This window comes from Paralichthys olivaceus, chromosome 19, assembly GCF_024713975.1.
Source record: "Paralichthys olivaceus isolate ysfri-2021 chromosome 19, ASM2471397v2, whole genome shotgun sequence".
In the NCBI taxonomy this organism is placed as follows: domain Eukaryota; kingdom Metazoa; phylum Chordata; class Actinopteri; order Pleuronectiformes; family Paralichthyidae; genus Paralichthys; species Paralichthys olivaceus.
The window spans coordinates 12,642,894-12,658,457 of NC_091111.1; the positions used below are offsets into that span (position 1 = coordinate 12,642,894).

The 15,564-nt window shown below is 43.6% G+C and overlaps 1 protein-coding gene across 6 annotated transcripts in view; it reads right to left on the reverse strand.

Moving 5' to 3' along the window:
• The window catches only part of sash1a (SAM and SH3 domain containing 1a), a 214,274-nt gene that overhangs the window by 62,598 nt on the left and 136,112 nt on the right, over window positions 1-15,564 (reverse strand). The window contains exon 1 of one of the 6 annotated variants that reach the window (XM_069515472.1): window positions 2,049-2,241. The exons of the other annotated variants lie outside the window; for them this stretch is intronic. The gene's annotated coding sequence lies outside the window, so the exon portion shown is untranslated. Of the gene's footprint in view, window positions 1-2,048; window positions 2,242-15,564 lie in introns of those variants that run through there. 6 annotated transcript variants of the gene reach the window in all.

A 15,564-nucleotide genomic window follows, 5' to 3' on the forward strand; every position in this document is an offset into this window, starting at 1 on the left:
CATTTGTACTGTAGTGACCTCAGTCACAGCCACGCCACCTGTATTGTAACGTCATCGCTGCTCACCAATAAATCACGCACAGATGCAGGCTGAGCTCGTAACAGCCCGAAATAAACGGAGAAATAGAAGACACAGAACAGCTGCACTGACAGAGGGAGACGACTGAATTACACAGGCACATATGGCACAAACTGCACAGTCAAACAAGTCCTGGGAGGAAAATGAAGGCTGGTGTTTTATCACTGTCCCAATCACTGCCACTACCCCCCCCCAAAAAACTCAGCGAATCACGTGTACCGAGCTGCAGAGACAGATGTGAGGGGAGACGTTCACCCCTGCCTCGACTTTTACTTAACGCTAATGATGTCAACACACACCTGTTGGCGCTGCCACTCGGCCCTGCCCTGCCCTGGATAAACAGAAGCAGGAGTGGTTGCCCAGCTCTGGCAGAGCAGCGCAAAACAACAGCTGGCACGTACGGTTTCATTTGGCAGAGATAATGAGAAAGCAAATCCAACCTGGGCTGAGTGACTGATTCTCTTAAAACTAGAGCTTTACACTTTTCCATTTTCACAGTTTTTGAACGTCGGGGGAGCTCATCAGAGTCCAGCTACTGACAGACGCACACACTCACGAGCTGAACGGCAGGAGAGTTTGGAGACTGACAAAGAGCAGGACTGGATTTGACAGCTAAAGCCTTCGGGCAAATATTCCCATTGAAAATTTGACACTCAGCAAAGACCAAGCTTTCCAAAGAAGCATCAAGGCTCTGCTCTCTGAGCTAAATACGACAGGAGCATGAGAATCTGTTCTTAATGATGGCTTTGCTAACACTGGCATCTGTATCAGTACGTTTATGTACGCCAAATCCTTCACACGCTTATTATATGCACACAAATGTGTCCTTGCAACTGTGTACAAATTTTCAGTTTCCTCTCATACAATGGACACTCACAATGACATTGTGAGGTATCCTCTTCCTGCATGAGGGAGGGGGGGAAGTCTACCAGGGCAACTCTGGCCACAGCAAACTCCCCTTCCTCCCATTTCTATCCCTCTCTCTCCTCTCGTTCCTGCATGCACGCCTCTTTCCCCCCTCCATCCGCTCCCTTGTTTCTTGTCAGCTGGTGGAGGGGGAGCTGATGCAGATGTGGAGGGAGAATTGGACAGGAAAGGGGGTGGGAGAAAGAGACGTAGAGGGAGATAGAAATCCACATCCCCTGCTGACAGACTTCATTGTGCAAAACCTTTTGGACAAGGCTCTGGACACATACACACAAACAATTATGCTGGACAAACAATGGAGTCCCTCTAGACAACTGGGCCTCGACTGTGTTACATGTGCTTTGCTCTGTGTGTGTGTGTGTGTGTGCATCTGGTGACAAAGAAAATCAATGGACATCTTGCATGAGATTTGGTGTTGATATTCGACTGGCTTGTTTATTGGGGGTCTTGGCCAGGCGTGAGGCTATTGTTCTCGTTCAGCGAGCAGAGATGAGGAAATCAATGAAAGAGGGATGACAAACGGTGAGGCAGGAGGATGCCAGGTTCTCTTTCTACTTCACCTCTCTGCTTTTCTTTTGTAAATTCCCACATCTACACCGTGGAGCGAACACACAGGGGTAAATAGCTCAATGTGAATGACATACACATGCACGCTGAGATGGAAGAAGACAAAACATGTAATCACGTAGAATTACTCCAGAAACACTGAGCGTAATGGCAACACATGTACGCTACACACACCCACACAGCACGGAGCCATGTGTATTAAGTTAATAGAGTGAGTAAGCGAAAAGGGGAGAAGAGTTACGAAGGCTTTCACTACTGGAGCGGTCGTCTTGCCAACTCTGTACAAAAGTTTCTCTGCAGTTAGTTCAGATTCCACAGCCAACGTCACTGTCTTGTTTAGAAATCACATATCACAAATATCACGTAAGCATTTTCCAAACTCAGAAACATTAGGAAAAATGAATGTCACAGCAAATAAATGAATGACACGACTCTCCCCTGACCAAAACCCAACAAATTCAATCGTCAGTACTCACCGCGAGGCAGCCAAAGCCTTATTTTCCCCAGTCAATCTTCCTGCGGAGCTAAGACAGACCCAGTCTTTGAGAATGGGGGCAACAAGTAGTGTACAGTGGAGAACAATGCATGTCTGCCGGAGCGCAGCAAAGCGTAAGCGGAGCAGAGACACAGAGAGGTCCAGTCATCAGGCTGCAGCTCACATGGGACCGGGAGAGGAGGGGAAGGGGAGGGTAGGGTTGGCTATAGGATAGTCTACAGTAACTTGGATCTGTTAGGGTGGGAGGGATCTCTCTATGTCTCGCTTCTTTTCTTTTTTCCCCTTTCCCTCAAAAAATGTTTCAACAAGTATCGTCTTACTTGTCTGTTTCAAAATTGAGTTGGTCTGGCCTTCCCCCTCTCCGTCCACTCCCCTTTCCTTTTTGCTATCTCAATTCTCGTCCCCTTTTGTTCTTTGCTGTCTTTCCCACACATGTAGCGTCTCTTTGTCGTCGCTGTTATTCTGTTCTGAATAGCGTGGTGCACTCCCTTAAAGGTGTCTTCCAGTAAAAGTAAAGAATGTCGGGCTCCACCTAGACACACCTAAAATCTTGCTAAAATAAGACGCACATGCTACCACATGGTTACTCATACGTGCACACACACAAAGTGACCCAGCCGGCTGCAGGAACGAGGACAATCTCTCATTGATTGTCTGGAATCGTCACATATTCAGGCACAGAAACAGAGCAGAAAATTACAGGACGACTCAGGCTTTGAATCCCTCTCTTCTTTCTCTCTCTCTCTCTCTCTGATGTCACTCGTTTTTTCAGCCTTCTCACTCAAAGGCCCTAATTCACAAATGGCCCAGATACCGCACTGTACTGGGGGAAGGAAGAAAAGCAAAAATAGATTCAGAGAAAAGAGAAACCTGATACAGCCAAGAGCAACAATTATTTGAATGAGTCACTCAGCAGTGAGGTTTGGGTTTTTATTTTTTTTTCAGCGTTAATTCAGGAGAGGGAGAGAGAGCAGCCACAGATGAAGAAGGGGGGAAAATTCATCCCATTTTGGAACAGTGAACCTCCCGAGCGCTCCCTGAGGTCATGGGAGAGGAGGAAGGAGAAATGTGGGGTGAGGGTGGGAAGGGTAAGAGAGGGGAATGGAGGGGCAAGGGAGGACAAACAAGGGTTTGGACAACAACTTCTTCTCCTCCTCATCCCAAATCCATCCTCCAGGACACGGCTTACCGCGTCAAGTCTTGCTGACAGAACCGAATAACCCAGGGTGCACCGCTCTCCCAGACGTGGGGGTGAGATGACACTGACACACTGGTAAATAGGAAACAGATCAGGCCCAGAGACGAAAGCAGTGGAAAGTCGAAATGCTATGTGGCCACGAACGGAGCTGATGTGCAACCCCTAAAAAAAATACACATCCAGATATCATGCAGTGACCACAAGAACCCAAACTGGTCAGGTTATGTTTTCTTCTCTGTTTCTGAAGAATGCCAGAGACTAGATAACAAAAATTAAGTTCAAAAAATACTCTGTATCATTTCCATCATGTACTTTGTATTCACATGCTCCGTGGAAGGTCAAATTTTCCGAGCTTGTGAGGTAGTTGTACTGACTTTGATGTGCTTTGAAGTTGCAATATAAGAAAAACATGGACGCTGTAAACAAAATGTGCTGTATTCATTTCATTTAGAGCATTTAAAAAACATGCTTACAAGGAGGAGCCAAGGAAACAATTTAAAACATATGCACGGTATTCATAAAATTGCTTGTGCGAGTTGGACATGCAGTGTGAAAAAAGTGTAACATTTGGTAAATTGATATTAGATGCTACTGTAATCCTGGTTATCAATGTTAAGTGAGTAATAAGTGACGACGTCTGCAACTCACGTACCAACATTTTCGCAGACTCTCCGAGTTGTTGGACCGACTGAATTTTCCCAGTCTGGAACTAATTCTTCAGATTATTCCAACACCACATGAACGCAGAAGTGGCACAACAATAACAAGGACAAATCTTCTCCTCACAAAGTGTTTGAAATTAGATAAACCAGATTAATTTGCATTTTTTGTTATACATAATAAAGTACTGGTATTTTGCAAACCAGCAAAGCCCCATAACAGAGTAAAGCTTCCTTCCTTTGTTCACAAAATGAATCTATGAGTGGAAATGGTAGTGCAGCAGTGGGAAACACTCAATTGAAACAGAAAGACAAATAGCATGAATGCAGTCATATCAGTCCACTGACACTCCAGCCATTTTGTATATCTCTTGTATAAACCAAAATTACTGCTGACCTGCATCCTGTTTAGAGCTGCCGTCACAACATTTAGAGAAGGAAACACAGAGTGAAGGTTCATGTAAACACAAACCAAAGGAATTTACAAAAAAGTGCCGAAAGAGACTCTTTAAGGATGCGCGACATGACCCAACTATCTAAACAGGGTGTATGCAAGTGTGCACACACACAGATGAGGCAGCACAGAGAGAATGTGGCCAAGATTCTTTGTTCAAGGGGTTGGACAAGCACATTTCTTGTGCATCAGGTCAAAGATTTTTAATGTTCCTCTCAGCTACAAATGCCTTCTATTAAACACTGTGCTTGGATCATTCAATTAGAGCATTACCATGTTTGACTCTTTCACAATTACACCAATGGTTTCGGTTAATGAAGCCCTCCAGCATTTCCATGAGTGTGTATAAACAAGAGCAATGGATTTTTCTTTTAATCCAGAACAAACACACAAACACACACACACACACAGAGGCAGACATATAAAACATTTATTACAGCCATGCAGGCGGTTTCTGCCTCTTGCAGGTAGAAAAACATCAAAGAGTCCATACATTCCTCTGCTGCTGGAGGCTGAGCTACTACACTACTACATCACTCCACTACTACTACTACACTACTGCTGAGCTGGCTGCATCTGCATCAGTGTGCAGGTCAACCTTGTTAACAGTCAAGATAGTAAACCTGCCAGCAGCACTTTGTATTTTATATTATGGTTTATGATTTTCCACTCAATAATGCAATAGCGTTACCCTCAGAGACAGTAATTCAAAGCATTCAAGTATTTATAACAATTGCACTTTTGCTCCCCCATAGAAAAACACATATGAATATTGTAGCATTAGAAATTCAGAATGTTGTTTCGAGGGCCATTGCATCATCTCAGTAATATAGTGTCGTATGCTGAAAACAATATGGTCAGTAAAACTATTTGTCAGCCTGCATCAGAGCCTTGTGTTCTATTTCTTTTATACACACACACACGCAAACACACACACCCATCCATATGAAGACTTTGCATTTACTTCTATTCATTGTGGACAGCCACACCAAAACCTTACCCCGTAATGATTCATCAAACCTTAACTTATCCACAGCACATCTTAGCCCTAACACTTAACCGGGACCTCAAAAACAATGTTTTGCCTAATTGGGAGAAGGCTTTGGTCCCCATGAGGTGCGCTGGACCTGATAAGGTTAGTGTTTGTAATGGAAAAAGGTCCTAAAGAGGTAACAAAAACAAGTACACACACACACAGAGAAAAAAAAAACTAATCAAAACGTTCAGATTCAATTAGCGAAGTGTAAAAGGGCCATTCAGTTACTTTTAGCACCGAGCGCCATCCTTGTTTCTCCTGAGGCAAACAATCAACCAGCAGACACAAATTAACACTGAACAAGAGTGCTTGTCGAGGGAGAGAGAGAGTGTGTGTGTGTGTGTGTGTGGGGGGGGGGTGCATACTACTGTAAGTTCCTATGGAAACACTGCTCTCCTGGTCACATTGCTATGAGCCTTGCTAGTGACCACAGACCAAAACCGATCATTGTGACATACAGTGTGAGCATACAGTCATTATATTATATTCATGCTGTATACTCAAAGTAATTATCATATGTTTAGACACACAGGCACAAGTGTCCATCCACCATGTGTGAGCCAGGACTGTGTAATGAGATTAAAAAACAGGGATAGAAGACGACAGGAAGCTTCGTCAGGGACAAAAACTTCACAAAATATAATCGTAAATCCCTGCACGCACACACACACACGTGCACACCTGCCAGAGTTTTAAAATGTATCAAAGGGGTTTTTGTGATGACCCAACCATGCCTGACAAAATTCAAAAGCACTCATGAATTTTAAACAAGCAGCAGGTTGAGGAATTTCGCGGCGACATCACATTTAAAGTAATTTATATGCAAATGTGTAACAAGTGGCAATGCACAGAGGGACTGGAGAGTAATTAGCACTTGCTCATTGACTTAACTGACCTGCTACACTAATATGGACTCTCAGTAATGAGCTACAAACACACATGTACTGAATATGCACAGTGGCTGCAAAACACTGTTGTTTGATTTATTTATTTTTTATTCTTGAACTCAGAGGTGATCTCTAGGTGGTGTCACAGGATTCTGCCACTAGATGGCAGTAAAGATCTGGTCTTACACACACACACACACACACACACACACACACACACACACACACACACACACACACAATGCTGGTAGGCATGCCAGTATGGGGAGTGAACGTGATGAAAGACCACAGTAGAGAGCAGACAACCAGACTCACCCACAGAGCACGGAGGACAGAGTTAGAGACAAACAGTCCGAGGCTGTTCTCTCACAGTGTCACTACACACCACAAGAGTAAGAGTCAACAGCTCCAAAGAAAGAGCCGAGATGCATATAGCCATATAAGCAGAGGTTATTTTTTGCCTATCAAGGCCAGTAGATCGCACTGGCGGAAGTGAGCAAGTGCTCTTTATGTTCTATATGAGTGGCACGAGCAAACTTGTCTGTAAAATGAAATTGACAACCTTTCTGTATTTCATATTAGTATCAGTGCTGCAGGCTACGAAGAGGCTTGTTGTGTGCTGATGAAGGGAGACAGGTGAGCTGGGGGAAGCAGAGTACTACTAGCCTGAAGGGTCGAGAGTTCGCCGCGGCTCGGCACACAACGTCAAGCTGCATGGAACTTTCTTTTTCCTCTCGTGCTGAGATGACACTGCCAGCTTCCTCCATCACCCAGAGGGTCAAGACACGTGAGCTCAGTGTCAAGTCCACTAGTGTAGACTGATATCATTACCATTATTTCTGCTTTTTGCACATTTGGTAGGAAGTGTACGGAACTTTGTGACTGTACAGAACAGTTGCAACTTCCAACTCGGGGGCTGGTAATTCCGAGCTACAAGGTATACTGGAACGCGGCACTGGTCACGATAATTTCCATATAGTTAGCCTTGCTACACTAACTACACTCCAGTTACTTGCTACAAGATTTTCAGCAAGATAAACATGATTTCATGATACCTGCTGAACATATTTAGCACATCGGCATGGTTTTTAAGGACGTTGGCATGCTAACGCTCTAGCATTGCATAAGTTCCACTTCTTTTAGCCACGCATGTTTGTAGACTCTCACAATAGTGTGGAGGTGAAACTGGACTGTATGAACATGCAAATCATAAGATGTAGTTGCATTTCAGTGGTTTTCTCTCTTTGGAAACATTTGAGCTGCACTGATTTGATGTTGCCTCAGCCAAAGCAACATTACACTCATCAGTCAATTGGTGGCTAAGGAATAAAACAAAATCTGAGCTGAGGGTTTGCTCTGACAAATTTGGAGCCAGTCTACAATTTTTGTTATGGACCTAGTTGGTTTGGATCAACCTCCAACCTTCAAATTCTTTTTCCTCCAAAAACAAAGCCAGGTCTCTGACAACTAAACCTCTTTTTTAATAGCACAGGAACTGTATATACTATATTGATTATAAGACATCAACAATAACAGGGGCATTCTCACCTACAGTAAATCAGTAGAATCTTTCATTTGTGGGTTCTCCGTGTTATAAATCTTCATTGTCACCCTCATCCACACACATTTTCCTTTGTCTCACTCCACCTTGCAGCTCAAATCACAGGTTTGGGGGCCAAGCAGTTCAGCCCAGAGTAGCACAGATCCACCGAGAGAGCTGATGATTGCCTGTGATTACAGTCTGTATCCTCCCCTCCCTCCAACACCATCTCCTGTGGGTCATCTGGCCAGGCCCCGGCAGAGGTAACGCTCTCCACGCTCGAGTCATTAACTGGAGAGAGCTGGAGCGAAGCGAAGCTCACCGGGGAGGTGCTGACACGTTTCCTTCACCTTGACATTGCCTGGAGGTTACTACATTTGCGGCAGTAAAGTATGGTTCTGCAAGATGACAGTCATGTGAATCAAGAGTTTGTGATAACATAAAAGCTCTCTCTGTGTGAGGGAGTCTCATTCCCTAGGCTCTCGCTGTTCAATGTGCTCTGAGCTGTTGGAATGTATGTCGATGAAAGATGTGCGAGTGTGTGCGAGACAGAGGATGTGAGTCCATGAGGGTTTCTGTGTGTTTGTCAATATGTGCGCATGAATAAGCATGGCCAGTCTGCAGGAAAGGTGCAGGGCGGGGGGGAGTACTGACAGCAAACACTGGAACACACACTCATCTGAGCCCTAATCCCATGTCCTGACGCAGCTGACTGTTGTCTGTCTGATCAATCAGTCATAGCAGATATAGCCAAGCACCATGTCTGTCTTCTCACATTTCCTGGTGACACTGACTGCCTGTCCGTCAGCTGATCGGCAAAATGAAAAGCCGACAGGTTAAAGTCAGGAGGCGAAATGTCAACGAAAGTCAGCATATGTCACTTTCAATGGAAAGACACAGCAATGTGGCCAAGCTGCTCTTTAAACCTGGTGTTTTTCTTTAGGGGAAATATGCCTGTACGTAATAAAACGTGCAAGCGTGCGACATTCTGGATGTGAAATAAATATGTGAGCCTGCCGGGTGCAATTTGGCTTAGGAACCCACACCCCAGCTCGACAGTTGTTTTCACTGCGCGTCAGTCAAAAATACTGAGGAATGATTGACAGCCGCCTGTGGCACTTGCAAATGTGTCTGCTGGATTAACCCTTCGTCGCCCTCTGAGGTGCCTTGTGATCCTCCCCTTCGCTTCCCTTGAGGGTGTTTAGGTGGGGTAATACTGACCTGCCAGCGGAGTGGTGGCTGGTCCTGACGTGTGCTTTACACCCTGCCTCTCTGGGGGATTGGAGCCCAGCCAGCCGTGTGTAATTAAAAGCGCATAAAGACAGATCAAGCTCTCTGTCGCTCTTTACTATGAAAGATTGCCTTGAGGCCAAATCCACTCCTGCTCTGTCATGCTCTGGCGAACTCATCATTAAAATGCTCACTACCTTTATCTGTGGTTTTGATGAGAATGAAGGAGGAAACACCATCTACAGGATTCACACAGTTATTTTTCTGGCTGATATGAAAATAATTCTCATTAGTGTTCTTTTATAGAAGAGCAGCACGATGTTGAATGTTTAATGAATCAGTGTATATGTATGTTTTTATGTTACAAGGAGCATTGGGATGCCCTGACCTGCCACAAGTGTGCTGAGCAGTTGTAGATGGAAGTCATTCAGGTCAGTATAGACTTTCAACCGATTTTTTTTTTTTGACAGTTTCTACTTCCATTCCAAGCTTTTCATTATGTTGAACCACTGTGTCTGTGTAGGCTGCACAAAACCTAGTCTGTCAGGACACTGTCCACAAATCATCATTCAATTTCCCACCTCGCCTACTATTTCCTCTCACCTATGCCTGTTGCCAGTATCTCAGGCAACCAAAAGGCTCATCATAAGGCTGCGATCAATCAAATGTGGATAAATGCTTTTATTTAAATTCATCTTTGTTTTAATTAATATTGCGATGATTCAATCTTTAAACTGCCTTGCAAATATAAATCAAAATTTTGCTACAGGTTGATATTTTTTAAATTCCCTCAGGCAGCCAAGTTAAAACATAACTATTTCACTGTGGAAGTCTGTGCGGTATTCAGATGAATAGAAGATGCTTTCACTCTTCATAAAGGATGAGCACAAAATCTGGCAAAGATGCGATCCATGTGTCTTGGCACGCGGCACGGGTCCCTTTGCCAGTCATTGAATCTGTTTTAATCTTCGCTTGCCTCTGTCTCAAATTAGAGATTCAGTTTCTGTTCCTGAGCGGAGGCATGCTGTTTCATCTGCTGAGTATTCATATCAGACCAATGGAATGAGGGTTCAGAAATTCAATTCGCACCTCCTCTGACTGGCTGCTTTCTTGTCACAAATCTGATTATTTACACCCACGGTGTGCGACGCACACGCACGTCAAAGTGATCAACGACTCCAAGCACCGGCTGACAGGGAAGAGGTAGAAGCCTAAACTGCTGCGGAGCGAAGGGGTGAACTGCAGTTCATCTGACACTAGTTGTAAAATTCTTCTACAGTGTTGGCAGTGGTGAACATGAGCTATCAACTGTATCTCTCCCAGTGAGGGGAGTTCATATACACACAGAAAAAATGGTGTATTAAATTACCAGGGGTGGACCACAGTTGATGATGTGTTATATAATTTATAGACACTGAGATTGTACACTGGTTGATTCTTGGATCTGGAAGTTATGGTGCTCTATGGTCCTGTGGCTTGTGGAGATAATGGTTGTTGGGGTTTATTCTTGGGTAGCTAACATTTTGTTTTCGATCAATAGACTGTAGCACAACTGATGGATAAAACTACCAGGGAATTACTCCTGAATGCTGCCGGAAAACAAAAGGTCCTTTGTTTTGTAAAAAATACAACTGGAATAAATTTGGGTAAAACTGTTTCTCAAAGGAGTCTTCAGTAGAAAATGAAGAATTTATAAATAACTGTATTACAAGCTGCTAATGGTTTTGTATTTTTCAAGAGCAAATCGAAGGATATCTACTCAAAGATGTGTAATCAATGTATATTTATGAGTGTAACATGATAACCATTTAAATAATCAATATTTACCGCCTTACTGATAACCAATGCTGCATGTTTGTGGCAGTTCAGCCGTACCCTGGAGGCTCTATTGGAAGGTTTGTGTCCTTGTGCATCACTGCACACACAGACACACACAGACTCACAGTGTATGTGCACCCTTTCCTACCCACACACACATTTGCTGTGATAGCCCCACCGGGTCACAGACCCCATTACCACGACAGGTTCCAATCTTGTCCAATTCTAGCCAGCGTGGGTCCACAGACAAAGCCCTGGCATGGGGTTACACTCACAAAACACTGGCCTTAAAAATTTCAGGAGTTTTTGCAGAGGGGAGATGGAAAAAACCAAGAGAGATTGGAGATTTATGAGCGTGAACAGGGTGTGCTCTCGGTGTGCGATATTACAGTCGAAGCCTGTGCTGGCAGGATGGAATTATTGAGTATCATCTTTATTTACACACAGATACACACAGACAAAGACTCAGGTGCAGGTTTCTGCCCTTATTGGAGGAAAGCGCACATTCCTGCTCTCCACAAAAAAAAGGACATTTATTGTTTGTTCAGACAGACCAGCGCTACTTCTGATGTTCCGAGACAAAACCTTGAGACAAATTAAAGGAAAAACCTGAGACGAGAAACACAGTGAATGTGATGACGCACATGGAGTCATGCAGTCGTTTGATGAGTTTGAAAAGGACGTGAACCATGTGGCCTTCACAGTGACCAGAGCCCAACCCAATCAAACACCTAGGGGAGGTTTTGAACTCTCCACCAGTGCCATCAAATCACCAAATGAGGGAACATATTTTGAAAGAACAAAGCTATTCTGGCAGCACATGTAGGACCAAGACACTTTATGTTGGGTTTCTGTTAATTAACAATGTTTAACACTGGAAATAGTGATTTGTGTTCTGTCTCCTACTAACACTTGATAGAATTGTGTTAAATATGTGATATGTAACAATTTGTCATTAAAACCACATTGTATGATTCATTTTGTTGACCTGTGTACTTAAATTATACAAAATGTTTCCATACAAAATGTTTTATCACAGCTAACAGGACAATTAATTTTGTTGCCTGACGGCTACCACAGGTTCTCTATCATGTTTGGAAGGGGAGGGTGAGGTGAGATCCCTCCCATTCAGCTGCAACGTGCAACTTCACCACTAGGCATCACTAAATTCTACAGACTGAACCTTTAATTGCATCACATCCACTTTACACGTGACTTTGTCCGTCTGGGACTTTTGGGGCAAACGTGTTTTGCTAACCTTTAATGGATCCCGATTATTCATTGTCCTTTGCTGTGTAGCGTGAATACAGTTTTAATATATTACTTCCTTCAATGAACATGAATCATTTCATTTCAATCATTTCAGTCATCAATTGTCATCAGCAGTGGTGGTGGAGACAACTTCACATCGTCATCTGACTAGATCTTTTGTTATCATTTTGATTGAGAGACCCCTAGTGGGCAAGGTTACATATTGCATGTTAACACAAACATGACAGAGTTGTTTTTTCTGAGCTTAACCACAAGGTTTTGTCCTCAGTCAGAACAGAATATGTTCATGAACCTTCTTTTGAAAAGCACTTCCCATTGACCTACTTTGTCATTGAGGTATGAGGACTTGTTGGTCAAACCGCATTGTAATAGTCTAATTACACAAAGCCCTCAGGCCATGAAAGGGCCTGCATCTCGGCTGTCAGCCCTCCTCTACGTGAAATATGGACACCTATCCCGAGCTCTTCTGCTGCCTCGCTCCATCTCAGTTCCCCTTGGCTGCCTTTAATTACAGATAGAGGGATAATGGAAGAGCGGGGGCTAACCTGCCGAGGGGAGGGGAAATAACAGGGACCTGTGTTGGTCAAGGGAGTTGACAAAATACTGGGATTATATTAGGAATCACCTTTTTCTAGAGAGCCGTTATGGGCAGTGGGTGCACAGTCCCACCCCCCCCCCCACCCCCCCCCCCCCCCCCCCCCCAACCAGATGTCCCCCCACAGACACTCTTCAAAAAATGATTGATTGCTGTGTCTTTACACAAGATGGAAGCCGGCTGGAGGCCCGGGGGCTGAGCACATCGCCTGAGCTGGAGATGGCTCACCGACAGGGCGAACAATGGGATCCTGGCAGCGATGAGACCCTTTGCTCGACATTATTCAAAGACAATGAGACATAACAGGTGAGTGGTTTAAATAGTTATTAGACCGTGGTAATCCCTCCAGTTCGTGCTATGCCTGGCATTATCCCAGTGTGGTCTTTCCCTGCGGTTTCTCAAGGTTAATTGATGAGGAATAATGGATCGCAGAGCCGGGGTTGCGTGGTGTTTGTTGGCGGGGTGTTTCGTAACCAGCCCTGAAGTCACCCAGTGGCCCAGAAATTCCATTTAATAAAGATTAGCTCTCTTTCTCGCAGACCTCATTTTCCTTCTTAATTAAAAGATGAAGATAAAAAATTGGTGGGCTGCAAGTATCAGAAAATATCCCGAGGACTTTTCACACAAAACGCAGCTCGGTGCCCACATGAAAGGCTGAGACTAATGCATATTTAATGCAAATGGGAAACAGCTTAGATCAGTTCCTTTTCGAGAGCATTGAGAAAACTGAAAATACTGTTACTATAACCCTCTGTTCCTCAGGCTGTATGGATGTGTGCAGCACTGACTGTAAGTATAGGCATATACCACACCTTTGTGTGTGTGCATAAAATGTGAGTGTGTGTTCTTGTGTCTGCAGGGGGTTGGGTGGGCTTCACTAAGCAGGCAGCACGGCAGGACTTAGTTCCTGAGCAAAGAGGAGAAGCAGCAGGGAAACGCACAGAACAATGTTGGCCCAGCTTAGTGTTATAGATTTCTTCATCCAGGAGAGAAACACATGGAGTGATCTCAGAGAAATGCCATCGTTATTCTTCACAGTTATTATTATAAGGTTATTAAACTTTTAATAGAATAAAAACCAGAGGGGATTTTTAAATTAAAGCTGAAACTAACATGAATGTTGTTTTATTCACTTTGTTCAGATGAACTCAGTTACGACTGTCGGACCAACTGACTGCAGAATCATGGATATCAAAAGACACAAAAAAAACCTGAAAGAGCTTATCATGTAAAACTTGGATTATGCCCATAGAAACCCAAGTCTCCAGGAATACAATCTAAATGAGATTAAAACTCTGTATCAATATATTTAAACATTCATTCTAACATGTGGGAATTTCATGTTCAACCTATGACCCAGCAGAGGGCGCTCACTATCAGTTTGCCCTATTGCATGTCCCCTTGACCTATTAGTAAGGTGAGCCTCTAATGTTACATGAGGGTATTCGGATATATTCGAATCAGTTACATGTCATATCAAATTCATTCAAACTTGATTTTCTGGAAAAACTGACAACCCTAATATACACTTTTATTTGTACTTAACTAGCCAACATTCACATTAAACACTGAGTTACATACTATTTGTATTGTACTATATGCACGCATGCTCAGACTCTCCATCAGGCACACTGGGAATGCTATACAATGCTATTTCAAAATCAGGTTTGTTTAAGCCTCATTTAGAAATCTGTACTGAAAAAGGTAAAATGCGATATGTACTCACTGAACTGTGCCGTCTTATCAATCACATACAATATTTTTCAACCATAAATAAACATATCAACACTGATAGCAGTCCTCACTCTTCTGGCCTCTATAAGAGCAACACACAAGCAGCAATCCTTTGCCGTTAGGCTGCATTTTGTAATGATTCATGGTCATGTCCGATTGACAACAGCCTCAGGGCTGAGTATCGTTTTCAAGTCAAAGTTATTCATGCATTGCAGCTTTATCTGACATTTTGAAATTTAGTGGCAGAATAAGAAGCCTACAGAAAAAGAAATATATATCCTTCTTTCTCTCCCACGGCCCCCCCCCCCCCCCCCCCCCCCGCTCTTGATCTTTGGGCTCCTTCTGATTTTTTATTCAGTCTCTGCTTTTCTAAACCGGTCCATCCTCTATTTCTCTGTCCCTTAATCCCTCCTCTCTGACTCCGTACAGGTTGCTATGACACCCGGGTATGGCAATCCACAGCAAGATATGAAGGCCGGGTTTATGAGGGAGTCCGATGACTAGAGCTTAAATACATGATGTGCATCTCATTTGAAATGATAATATGAGATATGAGACACTTGGGTTTATCTTCATCCATGCATCTTAAATCAGCTTGAGTCTGAATATGTTCCTCATTTGTTATCATAATGCAATAAAAGTTTTGAGTGGTAAAGGGGGCTGGAGCTAGTCCAGGATACACTGGACATCACAGCACATCACTCAGAGTGGGATGGGTCATGGATGGGTCATACGTAGGAACCTGGTGTGTCTGTGCAGTGGCATGCACTGTAGGAACCAGGAGGATCATGAGCTCATTTTATTCCAAAGGTAGTTAGAGCAATATCCACAGAGACAAAGATTAGACAAAGGTGACCTTGTTTTCATAGCATATCATTAAAAATGGTTGTTTGAGGCAATTAAAGAACTTTTCATTTGTCTCCCAATATTTTAAAAGTTTTGTCAGCGTCACCATCATGAGGCTTTAAAACATCAAAAGCGGAGACGGATATTTAAATCGACTCCCGTTCACTTCACACGCAGCAGGAAACCCTCATGGAAACCCCCTTTCTGTGGATTTAGCATCATCTTGT